Genomic DNA, 24,009 nt, shown 5'->3' on the forward strand with positions numbered 1-24,009 from the left:
TGTGTGTTTGCCCCACCCCTGCGTCAGCTATTCATTCCCCCCACCCCCACCCCTCACCCCCCACCAACCCATCTAATGTTATATATCAGAGCTCTTTCACACTCTTGGTCTTGTTCTTACTTTTATCCCAACCCCGTGAGGCATCTTCATGTTGCTGAGGGGCCACAGAGACCACAGACAGATTAACAGATTTGTGTAATGTCAAACAGAAGCCAGTGCTAAGGCCAAGCTAGAGCCTAGGCCTCTGATTCTTGTTCAAGGCTGTGCACCACAGCACAGTGCTCATCTGTGGCTGCTTGGCATTCAGTGGCCTACAGGGAGCACTCTGACTGAGCCCAGTTGAGGAAAGGGCTGAAAATTAGCACTGTGCTGGCAGGAACTAGGTCTTGTTCATTATTATACTCCCTCCGTATAAATCAGTTGAAATTAGCTGTTTCCCAGCTTCAGAGAGGGGTTACACTACCTGGGCCTGATTTTATATTCCCATTGTAGAGATCAGGCACTTGATGCCTGTGGAATGAACGAATGAATGAATGAATGAATGAATGACGAGGGCTACAGGAGGGGCCTGGCCTGTTGATCATCACAGAACTAATTAGGTGTCTTCTGGCCACAACTCTGGACTAGGGCTTGAATGAACTGACAGACACTGGCCCTGATGTTCCAAGAAGCGAACCAGCCGAAGGCTGTCTCAACACCTGTGGGCACTCACAACATCATATGTGTCAAGAACCCAAAGCTACCTCTAAGAAAGCTCTCTCCTAGGCCCTCTTTCTCTCTTTCAAAAATGTAATTTCCAAATCTCCATGTGTGTATGGTAAAACATAATTAACATAAAATTTACCATCTTAACCATGTTCAAGTGTATAGCTTAGGGGCATTAAGTGCATTCACATTGTTATGCAACCACCACCACCACCACTACCATCAACTCCAAAATTTTTTGCTCTTTCCAGACTGAAACTCTGTACCCCTTAAACACTAACTCCCCATTCCTCTCTCCCCCAAGTCTCTGGCAACCATCATTCTACTTTCTGTCTCTGTGAATTTGACTATGCTAGATACCTCATGTAAGTGAATCATATATTTGGCCTTTTGTGTCTGGCTTACTTAGCATAATGTTTTCAAGGTTCATCCATGTTGCAACACATGACAGAATTTCTGGCCTTTTTATGGGTGAACCATATTCCATTGAATGTACAGACATTTTGTTTTTCCATTCATTTGTCAATGGACATTTGGGTTGTTTCCACCTTTTGGCTATTGTGACTAATACTGCAATGAAAATGGATGTACACGTATCTGAGTCCCTGCTTTCTTTTCTTTTCTTTTCATATGGCACTGTCTTTTATTTATTATTTATTTTTTTTAACATTTATTCATTTTTGAGAGACAGAGTATGAGTGGGGGAGGGGCAGAGAGAGAGAGAGAGAGAGAGAGAGAGAGAGAGAGACATAGAATCTGAAGCACGCTCTGGGCTGAGCTGTCAGTACAGAGCCTAACGCAGGGCTCAAACCCACCGACCGTGGAATCATGACCTGAGTTAAGTCAGACGTTTAACTGACTGAGCCACCCAGGCACTCCAGGGCACTCTCTTTTAAACTGCTAAAACCTTTGTCCATTCTTCCAGAGACAGGCCAAGGGGGGGGGGGGGGGCATGCTGCTATCTTCTCAGTAGAAACATGGTGGCAAACTTCTTGTTTGACAGAGAATACAAGAAGTCTGGGGACAGTGAGTGGAAGGAGGAGGAAGGGTGGGTGGGTGGGTGGATGGAATCAGGTTGGAGCAATCCCAGCCAACAAGTTAGGGGCAAAAGCAGAACTTCTGAGTGGGCCCAAAGTAGGGCTTTACCCAGCACCTGTCCTAGTTCACTTGCCTATGTGGAAATGGGCAATTTCAACACCTCCTGGATTCAGACAGAGGTTAAGTTCCCTGGTCTCCTAGAAACTCCAGTTCAGTACCAATGCTAGTCCTCGATGAGATAGGTACAGAAACTTTGAGTAAGCAGTTAGAACCTTTTAGTGCAATCTGACATTGCTGGAACATCAATATAGGATAGTGGAGTCATCTCACTGAACATGGTATAGATCATTTTTGGGTGTTCTGAATGCTGCATCCTGGCAATATGTAGTATGACCACATCAGTCAGTGACAGACTGGGAAATAAAAACAAAAACTGGAAAAACTGGTCCTTCACTATACCTTGTTCTAGTTAGCATCATGGACCTGCCTATCTTCCTTCCTTCCCTCTCTTCTTTCCTAACTTAGGCCAAAAGTAATTCTGGAAATGACTGGAGAATAGCTCACAGAATCAAAGAGAAAACTACACCACCAGCCCCCAGAAAGGCCAAGAACCAGGGTAGTGACTGGAATCTCAGTAACCAACCCATGACTGCTCCAAACAGTTCTCTGTGTCTCTGCTCAGAATTCAAATTCCCAGGAAAGAGAATCTGAGTGGTTTTAGCTTGGGCAGGGGTGTCGTGGTGTGGAAGGGTGGGACGAAGGGGGCAGACTTATAATGGGGATTTTACAAACTTTCCATGTGAAAAGAGCTGAACTCTGAACAATTGACTATTATTCCTTTAAAAAAAATTTTTTTTTAAGTTGGCTCCATGCCCAACATGGGGCTTGAACTCACTACCCTGAGATCAAGAGCCGCATGCTCTATATGGATGGAGCCAGCCAGACGCCTCTGTTACTCCTAAAACAAAAATGGAACTTGTCTGAGAGTCATTATATTTTTAAAGGAGGGGCACATAAAATGCAGATATAGTTGAAAGTATTAGAGACACAGACACATGGAGTTAGTTCCAATACTTAAGAGACTTTACAGAATATGTAAAAGATGGGAGAGTTGATTATTTAGAATATCCTCAGGAAAAGTTCCAGACTCATACAGAGAGACAATGTTGAAAACACATTTCTTGGAATGAGAGGTAAAGCAATCATTCGTCAGAGCCTTTGAAAGCAATACTCCATCAAATTCATTTTAACCTCAGTTTAAAAAAAAAGAGAGAATGAATGTAAGAAGTGTTATAGCGTGGGGAAGCTTATAAATCATCACTGCGAGCCCCAACATTCTACATTTTTTTTAAGTTTATTTATTTTGAGAGAAAGAGAGAGGGTGTGTGGGCTTGCAGGAGCAGGGGAGGGGGAGGAGCAGAGAGAGAGAGGAAAGACAGAGAGAGACGGAGGGGCAGAGAGAGACGGAGAGACAGAATCCCAAGCAGGCTCTGCACTGTCAGCACAGAGCCTGATGAAGGGCTCAAAGCCACAAACTGTGAGATCATGACCCGAGCTGAAATCAAGAATCAGACACTTAACCTACTGAGCCACCCAGGTGTCCCAACATTCTGCATTTTAGAGCATTGAAGGCTTGAAGACTGGGTTCACTGCCAGAGGTCGCAAACCAAGCTAGAGACAGAACCAGGACTGGAACCCAGGTCTCCTCTCTTCTGGATCAGGAGTCTTCAGTTCAGACCACATAACTAACCTGCTAAAGTGTGAGACTGTCCCCAGGCTATGAACCTGATGAACGGACACACAAGCAGTACTGGGTGGGGGAAGGAGGTGGAATGTAGCATTTTGTCATTTGGAATCCTAGGATTGAGCATAGCCCCTCTTGTGGAAACAGGGTTGTGGTCTAAAGAGACAACCTGGGGAACAAGTTTCTCTGAGTATCTGAGAGCCTGCTAGTTTAGTTTGGGTCCAGGCTGTTCTAAATCTAGAATCTGATTGTATAAAGAAGGCTTTCTGAGCTCTTCAGAAGCAGAGGCTGTCACACCTTTGACCTGTAGGCACAGGCTTAAACATGGAAGATGTTCAATAAATGACTAATGGATTTCATTGAAATATCTTTTTTTTTTCCTTGAGAGAGAGAGAGAGAGAGAGAGAGAGAGAGAGAGAGTACAAGTGGGGAAGGGACAGACAGAGAGAGGGAGAGAGAGAGAGACAGAATCCCAAGCAGGTTATCACCACCAGTGCAGAGCCTGATGCGAGGCTCAAACTCATGGACCATGAGATCATGACCTGAGCTAAAGTTGGACGCTTAACCAACTGAGCCACCCAGGTGCCCCTTAATGAAATATTTTTTATTGTTTTTATTATATTTTGTTCTCTATGAAAAATACTTAACCTAAATATGTAGATATATCCACAAGCACATTAACTACTACTTTGCCATGCTATTAACACTCTACATAGAAGGAAAAAATGCTCTTTTCTCTAGATTAACAACTACTTTTTAAAATAATGGAGGGGCGCCTAGATGGCTCAGTCAGTTGGGTGTCTGACTCTGGCTCAGGTTATGATATTGCAGTTTGTGAGTTTGAGCCCCACGTCAGGATCTGTGCTGACAGCTCAGAGCCTAGAGCCTGCTTCGGATTCTAGGTCTCCCTCTCTCTGCCCCTCACCCACTCACACTCTGTCTCTCTCTCTCTCTCAAAAGTAAATAAACATTAAAAAAAAATTTTTTTAAATAAATGGACAACGGGAGCCTGGGTGGCTCAGTCAGTTAAGTGTCCTATACTTGGTTTCAGCTCCAGTCATGATCTCATGGTTCATGAGATCGAGCCCCACATTGGGCTCTGTGCACTGACAGCAAGAAGCCTGCTTGGGATTGTCTCTCTCCCGCTTTCTCTGCCCCTCCTCCACTCGTGTACGTGCACTTGCGCACGTTCTCTCTCTCTCTCTCTCAAAATAAATAAACTTAAAAAATTAAAGTAAATGGACAAGTACAAGTATATTTGGGAATAGAAAGAAATTTAGACTTGGTAAAAAAAAAAAAAAAAGGCTAATTAGGAGCACCAATAGCTGAGTTGATATTTGTTTTCTACCTTCAAAATAAGAATCTGCTCCCTGGACTGCAGTGTAATTACTAAAATATATACTTTAGCTTAGACACTATTGGTCATAACACCATATGATCATACCATCAATACCATACAATCTCTACCAGTCTCCTCGTAACTTCACAAATGCAAGAAAACATTGAGTCTTAGGATGGCTGATTAAACTATTCAGTATACGGTTTTTATATCCCATACAATCAAAGCACCAGCTCTATGTCTAAAGGTAAAAGTGTAATAAATAAGAAAGTGAACACTTGATTAAGTCGACTGGTTATCTGATGTGTCAGTGACCAAATTTCCTGAACCCCCAATCAGGCTATGTGGTGTAACCAAGGCAACAGAATATTTGAAACAGTTAATCTTTCCTGGAAGCTCAGGCCAAATAGTCACATTGTTTATTCGACACTAAATTATCAGTTTCACAGATCTCTATTGTCCTTAACCTCACCAACTTTGCTACATTCACTAGTGAAATGGCCAAACATGAGTAATCTATACAATGCTATCTAGCCTATTTGTAGCCAGATTAACAAGAGGGCTGGCTAAAGATGCACAGAGGATAAAAATTCATTCCAAGGACCTCTGTCTCACGCCCTGCCTGCCTTCAGCCCCTACTCCCCAACAATTTCTTCCACAACTCATTGCCTGAGCCAGCAGGCCAATCCAGGCCTACCACCATGTCTGGACAGAAGTGACTGCCCAAACCATACCTAGAAGTGGAGACGGAATCACTGCTAGGCCAAATATTTTGAAATCCGCCCCCCCCCCCCCCCCCTCCTCCCAGAGGACATATGGAGATGCGGGAGGAAGCCAAGAATTTGAAAGTGACCACCCTGGCAAATCAAAGAAAACTCACAGGGTAAACATTCCTAGAATTATCACGAGCACTACTGAAAGTTGAGTGAGCAGCTCAACTTACCCACTTTTTGCTGAGTAGACTGTGCTGAGAAGCAACAGTCACTCAACCTGAATTTGTGTGCCTGATTTGGCTCAAAGTCCCTTGATGAAAAAACAAATCAACAAGGTCTAGTGGGAACCAAAGAGGCACTCAAGGATAGCTAAAGAGACAGCTGATTAAAACTGCCCAGGAATTGGACAGTCTACTCCAATCCTTTACCAAATAAAGGAGAAAGTAACAGAGCACTTTGGAAAAGAAGCCAATGCTGTAAGAAAGCTACAAAGATGAAAAGCAAGTGGGAGACTTATTGCCACTGAGCCGCGTGCCGCTAACAGTTTAATATTTCAACCTTTCGGATCTGTGTGACTCTCATTTTACCTGTGTGATACCAAATGGTTTCAGGAACTTTCGCTTACTTGGAGTACTGGCCAAGACACGTGAGACACAGAGAACTTAGATTATTTTTTGGCTTCCTGAGCATAAACTTTGATATTTAATGACCTGTGATAGCAGTCAGTATCCCAGTAATACATAAAACCCTTGGGAATCTATTAACTGTTTAGCATTCCCAGGTCTTAGGGGAATATGTTTTCCATCTTTCAAAGAGTCCGTTGTAGAGTAAGATGCAAATATTCCCTTGAGTGGGCTGAGGCAAGAGCTAGGTTTCCCTGGAGTTCACCACCACACAAAAACAGATACAGGCTTTGCACAAAGACTGCACAGTCTGCTATTTATTTTGAATTGGCTTCTTGGATCAGTTTATCAGAGTTGTGATGGGTGCACTAAATAGCTCATATTGGGAAGGAAGCTTTAAAAGAGACACCTGGGAGGGGCACCTGGGTGGCTCAGTCAGTTAAGCATCTGACTTCGACTCAGGTCACGAACTCCTGGTTCATGAGTTCCAGCCCCGCAACGGGCTGTTGTGCTGACAGCCCACAGCGTGCAGCCTGCTTTGGATTGTGTCTCCCTCTCTCTCTGTTCCTCCCCTGCTCGCTCGCTCGCTCTCTCTCTCTCTCTCTCTCTCTCTCTCACAAATAAAGATTAAAAAAAAAATTTTTTTTTTTTTTTTTAAAGAGAGACCTGGGAAATGAAAGAGGAAGCTGCATGAGAAGCCAGTTAACTAGATTTACTGAGCAGCTAGTATGCTGACGTCGCTGCTTTGCCTGACTCTGGGAGGGTGATGGAGTATTACACTAATAACCATTTTCAGAGTTGGGGTGTCTGGGTGGCTCAGTTAAGCATCTGACTCTTGATTTCAGATCAGGTCACGATCCTGTGGTTCATGAGATTTAGCTGGCAGTGTAAAGCCTGCTTGGGATTCTCTCCCTCTCTCTGCACCACCACCCACCCCTTGTGCCCTCTCTAAATAAATTAAAAATAACCATTTTCAGAGTCAGAACGATCTAGAACTGGATCCCAGCCCTGCCACCTTCTATCTGTGTGACCTTGGGCAAGTTCCTTCATCTCTCAGAGGTTCAGTTGTCTCATCTCCCTGCCCCCCATCATTCAGTTAGAAAGATTACTTCAGTGCATGAATGAATTAAACATTTGCTCCATGTAGATGGGGTAACAGATGGCACCTTTAGTATTTGTGGTACTCAGTAGTTATCGATGGACTAACTACTGACTCTGCCAGGCATTTTATATGGGTTCATTTCCAAGGGACAATAGCCTGTAAGGTATTACGTTCCCCATTCTCCTAATAATAAAACTGATGTTTAAAGAGTACATGAGGGGCGCCTGGGTGGCTCAGTCCATTGAGTGTCTGACTCCGGCTCAGGTCATAATCTCACGGTTTGGGAGTTTGAGCCTCACATCGGGCTCACTGCTGTCAGCACACAGCTCACTTAGGATCCTCTGTCCCCCTCTCTCTCTCTCTCTGCCCTTCCCCCACTTGCACTCTCTCTCTCTCAAAAATCAATAAAACGTTAAAAAAATTTATTTAATAGTTTACATGATTTGCTCAAGATTCTGTAAATGGCTGGACTGGGATTCAAATTGGTTCTTTTTGGTTCCTTAGTCCACAGTCTTAGTCCCAGTTAATCCTCACTGCAACTCTACAAAAACGAATGTTATGGAGACCCATTTACAGTGAGGAAATGGAAACAAAGGAGCGAACCCAGGTCAGGAGCAAGGAGTCCCGGCCAACAGCACTGCCATCGCTGCTAATGCAGGCTGAGCAGGACTTTCACACACCCAGGCCTGTATCCCTCCTGCACCTTTTCTGTGACACAACTCTGCTTGACACATGCAGGGGGGGTTTGGTAACATGACATGGTCCAAAATGAAGCACCAAATAAGGCTCCCAGAATTTAGAGAAAAGGACCCTGGCGGTCAGGTCCAGAGTAAGTGTTCTGGGAAGCAGGTGGAGTTGCTGGGTCTGGGAATGGAAGTAAGTCATTGCCACTAGGAGACCTCGATTTTACAGCGCAACCTGGATTGTCTCCATTTGCCCTCTCCAAGCCCCACCCGGTTCCCTGACTGGAACCCAGCAGCTTTTTACTGAAATAAAAGTAGCATATGAACACCACCCTCTCCAATATCACAGTACAGACATTTATGGAGCAGAAAGTTATGACCCCCAGTGCTCCCCACTCCCCTCCCTACAGGCCACCCCTCCATCCTTTTGCTAGATGCATTCTCATTTGCCCTACATCCACACAGGGCAGAACTTACCTCAGGGCTCAGTCTGTGGACTACTTCTTTTTTTCTGTCTACATTCCCACCCTTGCTAATCTCCTCAGGTCCTTTTGAATACCATCTAAACTGGACCACACCTTAGCTTTAGCTCCGACCCTCCCTGAACTCTACATTTGTGTATATGATTTACTTCCTCCCGTTCCCCACTTGGAGATCTGAGAGGCATTTCAAATTTAACAGGTCTTGACTTTTTCTGCCAAACCTGCTCCTCCCTATCGTTCTCATCTTAGTGAATGGCATCTCCAGCCTTCCAACTGCCCAGGTCGGAAATCTGAACCATTCTCAGTTCCTCTCCCCGTATCCCAATCAAACAGCAAACCTTCAAAAACAACCCCAAATCTGCCTACTTCTGACTCCTCTACTTGTACTGCCCCTGTCCTACCATCGGGTCTCGTCTAGTCTCTGAGCTCACACCCTCATACCCTACAGTCTAGAGCAGGAGTGACCCCACTAAAATGTTAAGTCAGGCCATGTCAATTCCCTGCTCAAAATCCTGCAGTGTCTTCCCAACTCACTCACATTATAATCCAAGATCCTTTGGATCACCTATGAGTAAAGTTTGCTGGGGGCAGACCAAGTTCACACTGGTTGTCCTCGCAGTGTTCTTAACAGCACCCACTTTTCCTATCAAACGTGTCCCAGTTTGGACAACAAATGACACAGCCACCTGGCTAAGAATGCCTTACAGATTAAATCCTTGCCCTGGTCTCATCTATCTCTTTACCACCATTCTGCTCCAAATGCTTGTCCCACATGCCAGGTACATTGTACCTCAGGGTCTTTGCACTTCCTCTACCTGAAATACACTCCCTCAGGTATTTACATAGCCTGCTAGCTCTCTTCACTCCAGTCTCTGCTCAAATATCAGGCCTTCCTGATCATCCTACCTACAACAGATGCTGTGTACTCCAAGCCCATTAGTCCTTCTCTCTTACCCTGCATTATCTTTCTTAATAGCATTTACTACCACTTGACATATTATGCCTGCATATGTATAAAATCTATCTTCTTCCCACATGTATTTTGTCCATTATGCCGAGCACAGGGTAGACACTTGTAGAATAAATGCTGTCACTGTTAATAGTATCCATATACTTTCACACAAAGGTTAAAAAGCACGACCTCTACAGGCAGATGCAATGGTATCTAGCTATGTAACCTTAATCTCTAAACCTTGGTTTCCTTCTCTAAAACAGTGATATTATTAGGATTTACCTTATTGGAGTTATTCTAAAGATCAAAGGAGAGGGGCGCCTGGGTGGCGCAGTCGGTTAAGCGTCCGACTTCAGCCAGGTCACAATCTCGCGGTCTGTGAGTTCGAGCCCCACGTCAGGCTCTGGGCTGATGGCTCAGAGCCTGGAGCCTGTTTCCGATTCTGTGTCTCCCTCTCTCTCTGCCCCTCCCCCGTTCATGCTCTGTCTCTCTCTGTCCCAAAAATAAATAAACGTTGAAAAAAAAATATTTAAAAAAAAAAAAGATCAAAGGAGAATAGCATATCTCCTTAATAAATACTGGAGATAATAACGCTTAATCAATACTGGAGATAACAATACAAAGAGCGAATATATTTAGCACTATGTGTCTAAATAACACTATGTGTTAGCACATGTTAAACATTTTACAAATATTATCTCTCTTAATTCTTATAAAAACCCTTTGAGATAGGTACCTTTTATCTCTTATCTCCCTTTTACAGTTGAGGAAATTGAAATTCAGAGAGGTTAAGTAATTTGCCCAAGGACACATAGCTGAAAGTGGCAGAGCCAGGATCTGAACCCAAGGTCTCTGGTTCCAGTGTCCGTTACTATTCACTATTCTGCTTTGATTACAAACTCTATTGCAGAGTTCCTTTTGTTTCCTACAAATTCCAAGTGTTCACACAAATGAACTATAGAAGCATATTTTTTAAAAAGTATCTCATCTCCTTCTACCCCTTCCCACCATAACTAATGTTAACAGTTAAGTAAACTTCCATATCTCTCTACTAGCTCACACACTAATAGAATTTATTAGTTTTTTGTTTTAAAAAATAGGTTCTTGTATGGAAACCAATTTGACAATAAATTTCATATATTGGAAAAATTAAAAAAAAATTTTTTTAAATAAAAAAAATAAAAAATAGGTTCTTGTTACATACATATTACTCTGGAACTGCTCTTCTCACTGGTACCATGGACATTTCTCTGGGTCAAAACATAATTCATTTTTTTTTTTAAACAGCTGCAAAAGTATTCCACAGTGTGGCTATAGCATAATTTAGCAAACGAGTTTCCTCCTGCTAGACACCCAACTGTTACCAAACAATGTTTTAAGCATGTATGGCTGCTCTGATTTCTACAGATCAAGTTCCAAAGTGAGATGGCAAAGTAAAGTGCATTTTTTTACATTTTTTAACGTTTATTTATTTTTGGGGGGGGGGCAGAGAAAGAGAGAGAGAGAGAGAGAAAATCTGAAGCAGGCTGCAGGCTCTGAGCTGTCAGCACAGGGCCCAAAGTGGGGCTCTAACCCATGAACCGCGAGATCGTGATCTGAGCTGAAGCTGGACACTTAACCGACTGAGCCACCCAGGCGCCCCAGTAATGTGCATTTTTAAAATGTCAGTAATTGAGTATTACTTTCTAAAAAGGTTTGAAAACAATTTCACATGGTCACCAACATTATTTAAAACTTTGTTTCCAAGCAACTTCATTAGCAACACAATTAATCTTTTAAAAATTTTTGCCAATCTGATGGGCATGTACATTTTTAAATAATTTTTTTATGCTTACTTAGTTTTGAGAGAAAGACAGAGCGTGAGCAGGGGAGGGGCAGAGAGAGAGGAGGCACAGAATCAGAAGCAGGTTCCAGGCTCTGAGCTGTCAGCACAGAGCCGGACGTGGGGCTGGAACTCACAAACCATGAGATCATGACCTGAGCCAAAGTCGGACCCTTAACCGACTGAGCCACCCAGGCACCCCTGTCTTTTTAAAACATAGATTGGCTTATACTACACATCTTATCCTGTAACTTGCTTTTTTCCCCTCAACAATAATATCATGGACATCTCTTCAATAGTTTTAAAAGTGTGCTGTTTACGTCTTATAATTCACCTCTGTGACCTAGAGCACATTTCTTTCCTCCCTGGAACAGTTGATCTTTAAATGAAATGGGGATGACAATGCTGACCTTCCTGAATTGGCAAGAGAAGGTAGAAATTATTTCAAAACAAATACAGAATCACTTCATACCCACCAGGAGAGCTATCATCAAAAAGACAGACAATAACAAGTGGCAAGGATGTGAAAGAAACTGGAACCCACTTACACTGATGGTGAGAATGTAAATAGCGTGACCTCTTTGGAAAGCGGTCTGGCAGTTCCTCAGAATGTTAAACATAGACTTAACCATATTTCTACCCCTTGGTATATGCATAAGAGAAATGAAAATATCATAGCAGCATTATTCATAATAGTCAAAAAGTGAAAACAACCCAAACATCCATCAGTTGATGAATGGATAAACAAAACATAGTCTATTCACACTATGGAATCCTATTCAGCGATTTTAAAAACTGAAGTTCCAATACATGGGTGAGCCTCGAAAGCACTGTGCTAAGTAAAAGAAGCCAGACACAAACGGTCACATATTGTGTGATCCTATTTCTAGGAAATGTTCACCCTAGGCAAATCCACAGAGCAGATTAGAGATTGCCAATGCTGGGGGTGAGGGAAATAGGGAGTGACTGTTAAATGGGTCCTGGGTTCCTTTTGGGAATGATAAAAGTGTTCTAGATTAGAGGATGAGGACAGTTGCAAAACCACTGAGTTTTATACTTTAATGAATAACACCCTCAAGGCCTCAGACTTCTCCTTCTACCCCAACACCTGGGTCTCTCTAGTCTCCCTTTTCCCCCCAAGCATCTCCACCCCGTTTAATTATCTTGATCCCTAGAGAGCAGGCAACAGGTTTCTTTTCAAAGCTGCCTAGGTAGGGTTTGTAGCTAGCACTGCCCCTCCCTCGCAGACCCAACCCCCTGTTCTTTGTACCCAGATCGTTTACTTATTAAACCAATTAGATTAAATGACTCACGTTGCACCCTAGGGCAGGAGGCGGGATAAATGGCTCACAAAAGAGTCTGCCTTGCACTTGAAAGGGCCTGCTTATCTCTCTTTACCTGTCCCACCCTCTGCCCACCACCTAGGACCAGGCGGCTTTCCTGACTGCTGGAAGAAACCTGAGGAGGATCAGGGGTGGTTGCTACCCCCCCATCTCTCACCTCCCCCAGCCCCCAGAAAGGCCACACCAAGCTCTCAAAGAGCTGACACAATAGTCCTCTCATTTCCATTGCTTACAAGGCCAGCAGGCAACCAGGTCAGCATCTGGGCGAATGTTTGCAGAGCTCCTGGTTCTTCAGAGACTTGCCAGGAGGGTATCTGGAGCCCTGCCCTTTGCTGCCTCGTCTCAGCCTCAAACGGTGGCGCCCCACTTTGGGTGCTCCATCCCTGCCCAAACTTGCTTGTGTTGAATGCCTTGGAGATGACATACAGCAAACTCCTGAAGTACCCTGGACCCCTCGGTCATCTTGGGTGAAAAGTCAGGGTAAGGGCCTGAAGTACCCTGGACTCCTCAGTCATCTTGGGTGAAAAATCCGGGTAAGGGCCTAAGCTATTTCCCCCAAGCTCTAAGATGTGTGAATTTTCAGTCCAACAAACAGATTAACTCTTTAGGTCCCTGAGGGAAACAAAGGTATGTTCCAACAAGGTGTCTTATCTTCAGAGAAGACTCGGGGACCTAGCAGATAAGGGAGATCTGACACATAAGTAGTCATTTTGCAGGTATCCTGCAGCAAGGGATGAAATAGGGCCGAGTATGAGTCTCGCCAGGAGTGTGGAGGAAAGGTTTCCTGGTTCCTTTCCTCCCTGCTCTCACCACCCCACCCCCAGCGCCCCCTCTGCCCTGCACCCTCGGGCATTGGCGGGACACCCCAGCTATCCAGCCCGTCAAGGGCTTCTCTAGGCCACAGTTAGAACAATCCAGTTCTGCTCTCACACCTCCTTCCAAAACACCACTTCGGAGGCTTCCCTCCTGACAGCCTGGAATCCAGGCAAGAGGTGTGATTTGAGTCAGATCCTGTCCCAGAGTGGAACCACATCCTCTTGCCACCCCCCACCCAGGCATTTCCGCCTTTGTATATTTATAAGACTCTCTTAAAATAGGTCCCAGCAAACAGGAGCAGAGACCTGATTTGGGTCGATGAAATCAGCATTTGGGAGAGTAAAGACGCCCTCCTGAGAGCAAAGTTGCTATTTTTTCTCCTATCCCATATCCGGGTTTCAGTATCATCCAAATCCCCCGAGAAGCCTCCCGGTCCTCCCATCCAGCGTGGCTTCCCGAGTTTCTCCTGCCCTGGAAACCTCCATGTCTCCTGTCCTCCAAGTGCAGATGAGTTTCCTAAAAACACTGTGGCCCCAGGCCTCCTTCTAATGCTCACTTATTATTAGGCAATTACATTTTGCAAAGTACTTGTCAGCTGTCAGCCCTTTTGCTCAGCAAGCCCATCCACCCACTCCTAAATGGGCTCTGAGCTCCATTAAGGAGGGGGCAAGAAGGGACAGCCGAAGGTCTGCAGGTGCAGGTGTCCCAGACCATCGACCTCAGGACAAGTTGTCCATCATCTCTGAGGTGTTGGAAAGGAGGCAGCGACGGAGAAAGCAGGGCCTTTGAAGTGTGTCTCAAATACCTGTTGGGACCTGGCAGAGATTCTGTGCTGGGTGAGAAAAACCAGCCGAGTGTGTGTGGAACGACTTTCCTAAGTGGAACGACTCCCTTACGAGGCATTCAGAGCCTGGCACCTCTACCCAAGCTTGGGTCACACACTCTCCTGTCGGCCTCCCCAGGCTGCATGGGAGGAAAGAACTCTGGCTCCCAGGCTCCTTTCTGAGGAAGGATTTATTCTATTTTGCAGTGTGGGAAGCCTGCTGGGGGGCTTTGCGGAACAAGACAAAGGGGAGTGTCTGTTTCTTCCCTTCCTCTGATTTAAGTCTCAAGTCAGAGAAGGCCAGTCCTAGGAGTGCGTTTGTAAGGCTGGGGCAGGGCAGAGCAGCCCTGGAGCTCTCCTGTAAATGAGGGATCAAAATGGAGGAGGGCAGGGCTGAGGTGGAGAGCACAGGGCCTGGGAGGGGATGAATGTTTAAGTCGGAGGGGTCTTTTCTGTTTTTGTTCTTGTTTTGCTTTTTGAGAGAGACAGAGAGACAGACAGGAAGCAGGAGAGGGGCAAAGGGAGGGAGACAGAGGATCCAAAGTGGGCTCTGTGGGGGCAGCACAGAGCCAGATGTGGAGCTCGAGCACACAAACCGCTAGATCGTGACCTGAGCCGAGGTCTGACGCTTAATTGTGAGTTGGAAGGTTTAAGGCAGATCAGAGGATGATGTTCGCAGGGGCGTCTGCAGAAAACTAAACCTGAGGCAAAATGTTAACATAAAAAAAAGTTGTTTCAAAATATATATTAGCCCTTCTGAGGTGACAGAAACAATCTGTGAAGGATCTGTAAGCTCTGTCTTCATCAGCTAATATTAATGGGATGTCCAGCCTGCACTGCAGGGGGAGAGAAAAGGCAGAAACTGCTAGAAATAGCTAGTGACAGGGAATGCTCTGCCCCACTGTTGGTTCACACTGTTAACCAAATTCTTGTTTTGTGCAGGGCCTCCGAGAACAAGACCCTTGTGGGAAAGTGCTTCAACCAGAAGCATCAGCTCTCACACCTGCAGAGACATGTGTGGAGGGAGAGGCAGAGGTGGGGGGGGGGGGGGGAGGGGTGCCAGCAGGACCACAGGTCAGGTAACATGGTTTGTTGTCGAGCTCTGTCAGTCCATTTACACCTGAGGTCTCTGCCTCTGATAGTGTCAGAACTCAGAGACAGCAGAAGGGTCTGTCTAATTCTCTAGACAGCACCTAGGCTCAGTGACACTGTCAGACAGGTGTTCTCTGCCATGGGCAGTGGACAACGATGCGGGGGAGCCATTCCACGGCAATATTAAAAGGTGGGCAAGGCCTCGCTCACTCACCCTGAAACATGTTCAAAAATATAGCTATGGGGGAAAAAGTTGCTATATAATGTTACAAAAGTGAAGTGATCTAAAAAAAAAAAAAGGTTTTTAAAACTGCCACAGCCAAGAGCTTAAGGAGACATGACAAGTGAGTATAATGTGGTGATGTGGATCCTGGAACAGGAAAAGGGCATCTGAAAGGGAATCAGAATAAAGTATGTACATTTGTTAATAATAATGCATCAATAGTAGTTTATTAATTGTAACAAATGTACCATACTAATGTAAGGCCTTAATAATAGAGGAAACCGCGTATAAGGTAAATAAGAACTCCCCGTACTATTTTTGCAACTTTTTGTGAATATAAAGCTATTCTAAAATAAAAGGTTTATTTAAAAATGTACTTATGCCTACAAATACAGGGGTTTGTATGTGTACATATATCATATAGGCATAGAGGAAACTTAGAGGAAGGTATGTTAAATTTTTTATGGTGGTTACCTCTGGGAAGACACTGTTTATATTACACGCTTTTGGATTTTTAAAAAATGTATTTAAATAGTAGAGATAGGAATGAAAATATAGGAGAATCAAAATTGGAAAATTCTGCCCTACTCCATTGTTCCTGTGACAGGAAGAGCACTGGGCTAGGTGTCAGGAGCCCAGGATGTGGGTCCTCGTTCTCCTGCTAGCTTTGTGATCCCAGTGACCCTCTCAGAACCTCCATTTTCTTACCTCTAAAATGATGATATTCAGGGGCACTCCAAATGTTACCTTCTGTGATTTGATGATAAGCACAAATAAGAGCCTCAAGTTGCTAGCAGAGCCATCATGGTTTCTCCTTTAAATAATAAGCCTCCCCTCATGCATTCAAAACATTTCAGCCCCTAAAAAAATCTGAACCACATAGAATTTTTCAGGGATATATCTGTAGGTACGCTGTAGTTTCAGAAGTTAAAAAAAATGAGAGAGACAAATTGGGTTACAGACTGATTTTTAAGAAGAGTATTGGCTGATGCTTAACTGGCTCGAATCTATGCAAATGAAGAAAGACAAAAAAAGATGGATGGAGTTGCAAATGGCAATGCTCCCACTTGTCACCGATCTGGGGCTCATCATGGGAGAGGGTTGAAAATCCTTGGCGGGTTCCACAGAGCTTTGTTTCCAGCTCCCCATTCACCTCCCCCAACTCCTATCACTCCAGATGCAGGACAATGTGAGAGGCAGACCTATTCAGACCCCTCTCTCTCTGAAGATAGCAATCCTGGACGTGGTGATGTGAAACAAGGGTCTTCAGGACACCATCCCCCATGACAAGGAAGTGTGCCAGGGAGACAATATCTCATCCAGTGGGAACATTCTGAAAACGGGACGAGAAAGCATGAGAAAGGCCAGGAATCACAAAAGCCAAACCTAAGGATGGGGGCAAATTTCTCCCCCAGGCAAATTTCAGCAAAAGCCAACTCCTGATTTGGGGTTTATCCAAAGCAATTCTCCAATCCAAGAAGGAAGGGGGTGCAGGGGGCAGTGTGGATGTGCCCTCCTTTCCCTGACTGCACTCTTAGGAGTCCAAGGTTAGAGGCTACCGTGGGAATCAACAGAGAAGAAAGCTATTGTGAGAGCCATTGGCACTGCTGCCGTCTCTTTGGGTGAAGTCAGCATGGTGGTCACCCGTCCCTCTATTCTTTTACTTGGTATTAATTTATTCTACAAAGACAACAAACCGTGCGTTGCCTCAAAGCACAGCTACCAAATGACTAGTGAACTCACTGGTGACAAAGTATAGAATATCTGTTCAAACCTATGACGAAGTCTTCGTAAGACCAGTGGGATGTGCATATATGCAAGTGGCAGAGGAGGTGTAGGGTGGGCAGATGCATAAAGAAAGAAATAGAAGATTTAGGAATTTATCCTAACTTTAAAGAGTTTATCCTCAAATTTGAGAATATTAGACTATTAAAAAGGAAAAGAAACCAATTTTTTACAAAAGCACCAACAAATATAAGTTAATATAGTGTTGGGGCGCCTGGGTGGCGCAGTCGGTTAAGCGTCCGACTTCAGCCAGGTCACGATCTCGCGGTCCGTGAGTTCGAGCCCCGCGTCGGGCTCTGGGCTGATGGCTCAGAGCCTGGAGCCTGTTTCCGATTCTGTGTCTCCCTCTCTCTCTGCCCCTCCCCCGTTCAAGCTCTGTCTCTCTCTGTCCCAAAAATAAATAAACGTTGAAAAAAAAAATTTTAATATAGTGCAGACTAGTAAGTAAACGTTATGCATGGAATAATGGAGTGATTAGTGTTGAACTGAGTTAGTTTGAGGCGACTTGAAAGTTTTAAGTTTTTACAGGCGTCCTCCCTGAGGTCAATGGGAATTCTGGCATTCAAGGCAGACAGAACTTGGAGTCTGTAAATCAGACCTACACTTTCTTCCTGGTTCTGCCACTCACCCATGCTGCCACCTCTGGTGAGTTGTGGCCCATATTCTGCTTTGGTTTCATGTTGTAAAATAACAACTATTGCCCTTTCCAGGAGGCTACAAGAATCAATGAAACAAACAAAAAAACAAAAAACAAAAAAAACCCCCGACAACAACCACCATAAAACCCCAAACTATTACATAGAATTTGTGCAGAGGTCCAGGGAGGGAAGAAAATGCTAAGATCAATTCAAACCAGTTCTGCTTATTCGTTTCCAATATAAAGTAAAAGAGATTTCAAGAGCAAACCAAACTGAACAGTGGTCTGTGTTATGCAGCCTATGCTGCACTCTAGCCTGTGCATACGGCATACACACGTCAGCAAATACAGTAATTATCTATCGAGGAACCTGGGTGGTGCAGTCGGTTAAGCGTCCAACTCTTAATCTCAGCTCAGGTCATGATCTCACTGTTTGTGGGTTCAAGCCCCACATCGGGCTCTGCACTTATGTTGCAGAGCCTGCTTGGGATTCTATCTCTCCTGCTTGTGCTCACTCTCTCTCTCAAAATAAATAAACTTAAAACAAAAATAGTGAACTACCAATGACCTACCACTTGGTACAAAGATGGGGAAAGACCAGCTTGGCAAGACACCAGTTCTGCTGTCTCAACTAGCTTCTCCCTTATCTCAACAGAACACCTGAAAACCCTCCCCTCTCCCACTCAATCGTTGCCAATAATTTTACAACTGCGTCTGGGTAAACCTTTTAATTGCCTCCTTCCCATAAAACCTATTGCCTTCCGGCAGCTTTTGAATTTCAAAGATATTAGAGTCCTTTGGCTGTAGGAACAGCCCTCTCTGGAAATCCTTTTCTGTCTGTACTCCTGATTTTCCTCAGCTTCCTTCTTTCCCTGGGGTGGTATAAGAGACTCCCCCAATTTCTGACTAAAGAGGCCCAAAGGAGAGAAGGAGGGGGAAGAGGACAGTGCTGTAAGCAGCAGAGACATGGTTTTGTCTTCTTATCTTTAGCCGCTATGCAACAAGTTAATCTTACTGTATGACTAACTCTGCAGCTTGGTAGGAGGGCAATAAAATCTCCTTGTCTAAGGGCTGCCTGCTTGGCTTTAGGCTAGTAGCACTTGATAATGCAAGGCAGGCTTAGCTTTGGTCACCTTGGCCAAAATCCTGGGGTACAAAGAAATGGGCCACATTCAACGATCCTTGATTAGTGACCCAGTGATGGGCAGATAGACCCTCCAGGAAAGTGCCAGAGAAAGGGACAGGACTCAGTGAATGGGCTTCAGAGTCATACAGATCTGCATTTGACTCTCGGCTTTGCCACTTACAGGTATACATCCTCAGACAGATTCTTACCTCAAGAAGCTTTCGTTTGTTCAACTGAAAACTGGAGTTAAGATACAGCAGAATGGAACTGAAAGAAAACCTCAAGTGGAATCATTGAACCAAACACTAGTTTTCTAGATATTTCATTTATTTTTGAGAGAGAGAGAGCACACAAGTGGGGGGGGGGGGGGGGCAGACAGAGAAGGGGACAGAGAATCTGAAGCTGCTCACGCTGACAATAGGGAGCCGAATGCGGGGTTCGAACTCACGAATTGAATCACGAGATCATGACCTGAGCCAAAGTTGGACACTCAACCGAGTGAGCCATCCAGGTGCCCCCAGAAAGTTTTTTCTTTTTAATTGAAGATCACAACCTATCGGTGGTCCACGAAATCAGTTTACTGGGTCGCAAACAGTATCTTTAAAAAATGAAAAACACAGGGCACCTGAGTGGCTCAGTCAGTTAAGTGTCAGACTCTCAATCCCCAGCTCAGGTCTTGATCTCAGGATTATGAGTTCAAGCCTTGCATTGGGCTCCATGGCTGGGCGTGAAGCCTACTTTTAAAAAAGTAAATAAATAAAAATAAAATGAAAAATGAAAAATATCACAGTATTACCCATAGTTGGAGTAAGTATTATTAAATTTTTGTTCCAGTTATAACTATAATGTGTAAGTGTGTATGTTTGTACTGGCAATGTAAAGTGTAGTTTTTCGGTGGATCATGGTAAAAAAGTTTGAGTTCCCGACATGGAAGGATCAGCAGAGATCCGGGCAAGAGGTAGCCGGTGACCTGTCTGAACCTTATAAATCATCCATTCTTCTCCAACTAACGACCCAGCTCCCATCCCCACACGTACTCCCAGAAGGTCTCTTCCTGTGTCTTCCTCCCTTTCCCTCCCCAAACACTAGGCCTTTGGCTCCGCAGCTGTACCGCAGTTCCACTGGGTGGGGCATGGCTCTTCTCATCCTTTCTCAATAGCTGGCAGTACAGGCTCGACACAGTGGGAGTGTTCAATAGCCAGGGGGTGGGCCCAGCTTCACTCAGGGAGAAGGGCAACTGGGGCCCTTCAGAATCTGACTCAACAGGCACTGTGCTGGTGCTATTTCTGACATCATATTTAATTTCAAAAAAACCATGGGGTTATTCCAGTTTTAAGGGTGAAGAAACTGAGGTCCACCCAACAAGGAAACAGCAGAGATTTGAATGCTAGTCCAATTTTCTTATTATTAACTCATTCACTCCTTCATTTATTCTTTCAACAGACACTTAATAAATGCCTCCTATGTGGTAGGCATTGTGCCCAACAATGAAGACATACCGATGAATAGTCACTGACCTCAAGTAAGAGGTAACAGACATTTAACACGTGAATTTGGTAAATGCTTAAAAAGGGGGATGAAGGGGGGCACCTGGGTGGCTCAGTCAGTTCAGCATCTGATTTCGGCTCAGGTTATGATATCATAGTTCCGATTCATGAATTCAAGCCCTGCATCAAGCTTACTGCTATCAGCACACAGACCTCACTTCTGATCTTCGGTCCCCAACTTGCCCCTCCCCCGCTCGCTCTCTCTCAAAAATAAATAAACATTAAAAAAAAAAAGGATGGTGGGAATGCAAGCTGGTGCAGCCACTCTGGAAAACTCAGAGTTGGAGTTTCCTCAAAAAACTTAAAATAGAACTACCCTACGACCTAGCAAATGCAGTACTAGGCATTTATCCACGGGATACAGGTGTGCTGTTTCGAAGGGACACATGCACCCCCATGTTTATAGCAGCACTATCAACAATAGCCAAAGTATGGAAAGAGCCCGAATGTCCATCGAGGGATGAATGGATAAAGAAGATGTGGTATATACATACAATGGAGTATTACTCGGCAATCAAAAAGAATGAAATCTTGCCATTTGCAACTACGTGGGTGGAACTGGAGGGTATTATGCTAAGTGAAATTAGTCAGAGAAAGACAAATATCATATGACTTCACTCATATGAGGACTTTAAGAGACAAAACAGATGACCATAAGGGAAGGGAAACAAAAATAATATAAAAACAGGGAGGGGGACAAAATGGAAGAGACTCATAAATATGGAGAACAAACTGAGGGTTACTGGAGGGGTTGTGGGAGGGGGGATGGGCTAAATGGATAAGGGACATTAAGGAATCTACTCCTGAAATCATTGTTGCACTATATGCTAACTAATTTGGACATAAATTTAAAAAAATAAAAAATTAAATTAAAAAAATAAAGTACATAAAAAAAGGAGGGCATGAAGAGAGGGGGCTGAATTGGAGACACATTTTATGACAATATGGGGCAGGTGAGAGGACTAGGAGTTTATATTTTACTCAAATTCAAGTCTGTAAGGGTTGGATTTTCTTTTTCTCTCTTTTTTAAATGACGAGCATGCATTATTTTTGTAATCTTAAAAAAAGGAAGTAGGTGGTCAACAGTGTCAAGTGCTGTGGAGGTGAGTGGGATGAGGTTGGAGAATTGGGGTCTACCAAGGTTCACAGACCTCAGGTGACTTGCTTTGGTAATCAAGAGCTCACCTGCATGGTAAACACTAAGAAAGGGAAGAGCGGGATTTGGTTGTCAGGGGGTGCAGATGGGGTGGGGGAGGGAGAGGAGTAGAAGCTGACTGTAGCATCTTTCATCAGACAAGCTCCAAGCTCCTTAAAGACATTAAGTCACTGCTCCACACAGCAAGGAGGAGTTAGCAGTGAGCCTGAGGCTCATTTCACGGGTCAGAAATCTGAGACACAGACAGGAAGAATGCTGGTGCAAGAGCCTGCAAAGGATTTGACAGCTGATAGAAGAGAAGTCATAGCTCCCAGGAAACTCATAGTTTCTTGCCTTTTTTTTTTTTAATGTTTGTTTATTTTTGAGAGAGAGAGAGCGTGAGCACACAAGCGGGGGAGCGGGAAAAAGGGGGACAGGTTCCGAGGCCAGCTCTGTGCTGACAGAAGAACCCTCACCCCATGTGGGGCTTGAACTCATGAACCTTAAGATCATGACCTGAGCCATGGTCATGATCTTGTTTGACCCACTGAGCCACCCAGGTGCCCTGAGTTTCCTGACTTTGCGGGAGATGGCAGTTGGAGGGAAGAGGACAGTGTTGTGAGTGCAGTCATGGCCCTGTTGGTGGAGGAAGCATGGCCGAAGACATCTGAGATAGAGGGGTGTGGCCACTGAGTCGGTGGTGGTAGGTGTGTAGGTGAGAGAGCAAAGGCCAAAACAGGGGGGCCCTGTGGTCACATGAGTCACGGCACACACTCCCTACAATTGCCAGGATCTCATGCTGGGAAACATTAGTCAGTGGTTGCAAACCCAAAACATGCTACCTATTGCCTCTGCTGTCACTGCATCTGTCTAGGTGTTCCTACTTAGGAACTTGTTTAAACAAAAAGAAAATGGTGCCTGTGGATGTCACTCCTCCTGAAATAATGGCAACGATTTTCACACTCTCCATATGTGTGCTAAGAATACCACTCACCTCTTCACTGGTGAAGGGTTAGCACCACCAACTTTGGAGACCCAACAGGTCACTCTACTTTGCAAATCCCAGATTTTTTTGAGAGAGAGAGAGAGAGAGAGATTACAAGTGGAGGAGGAACAAAGAGAGAGGGAGAGAAAAAATCCCAAAGAGGCTCTACACTGTGACAGAGCCCGATATGGGCCTCAAACCCAGGAACTGTGAGATCATGACCTGAGCCAAAATCAAGAGTCCACACTTAACTGACTGAGCCACCCAGGTGCCCCCTGGCTTCCCAGATTTTAACCTCTTTTTCCTCAGGTCTTTCTTGGCCTCTCTTCCTGAGATTTTTTTCCCCTGTCACTTCCTCTTTTTCCTGTCTCTGGTTTCTCCTTCTGATCTCATTGCATCTGTCTCTCAGCCTTCTATCCCTATGCTGCTTTCCATGTCCTTATCATTTGGAACTAATACAACACTGGGAGCAGAACCCTCAAGGCGGTGCTATAATATTCTACCTCCAAGGAAGGCCCCCCAGGGATATAATTATGAGGCACTGAGTGCAGCTGCCAGAAGAAGAGGCACTCAACAATGACAGCTGCTACAAGTCAGAGTGTCTGACGAAGACAAGGGGGCAGGAGGGTGCTGGAGGCCCAGTTCAGGGCACAGGAAGCCTGTTAACAGGTGGCTTGACCAAGGTCAGCCAACTGGGTCCATGCCCTAAGGGGATGTGATGGAGAAAACACTCATAAACAAGCTAATCTGCCTAGACCGGATCTCCCCTCCTGGGAAGGAAATCCGATCCTCACCCTGTGTGTCTAGTTAGTCTTAAAGCCCAACAAGATGCCTAGGCTTCTTCTCCCCTTGTTCTTTGCCTTAGGGGACACCTAAGGACACCTGGGGGATGGGACAAGGTCTATGACAGACGCAGCAACAAAGGGTGGGGAAAAGGCCTGCAACCCAACTGGTTAAGGAGCACTAGTCAGTTCACATTGGCTCATCAGTCCATCCTGTACACTGAGCACCTGATGCAGGTAGAGTGATGCACTGGGTTCTGTGTGAAGATGGAGAGGCAGGAGACGACACTGTTCCTCACCTAGATGAGAGAATAAGATAATTCCTGGATTTGGCTGTCAATCAGGATCTAAGGATACTTGATAAAAATAATGATTCCTGGACACCCCCCCCCCCCACTTTGCTGCCCATACCTACAGAATTAGAATTTCATGAGGGATCCATATTTAACAACCTCTTGGTGATTCATTAGCATCACCAACTTTGGAGACCCAACTGGTCACTCCACTTTGCA

General features: G+C 44.8%; 1 protein-coding gene across 1 annotated transcript in view; it reads right to left on the reverse strand.

Annotated features, from left to right (window-relative positions):
* Positions 1 to 24,009, reverse strand: part of B4GALNT3 (beta-1,4-N-acetyl-galactosaminyltransferase 3) — a 100,495-nt gene that overhangs the window by 36,407 nt on the left and 40,079 nt on the right. The gene's annotated exons all lie outside the window — the stretch shown is intronic.

The sequence above is a fragment of the Prionailurus viverrinus genome, chromosome B4, assembly GCF_022837055.1.
Source record: "Prionailurus viverrinus isolate Anna chromosome B4, UM_Priviv_1.0, whole genome shotgun sequence".
Lineage (NCBI taxonomy): Eukaryota > Metazoa > Chordata > Mammalia > Carnivora > Felidae > Prionailurus > Prionailurus viverrinus.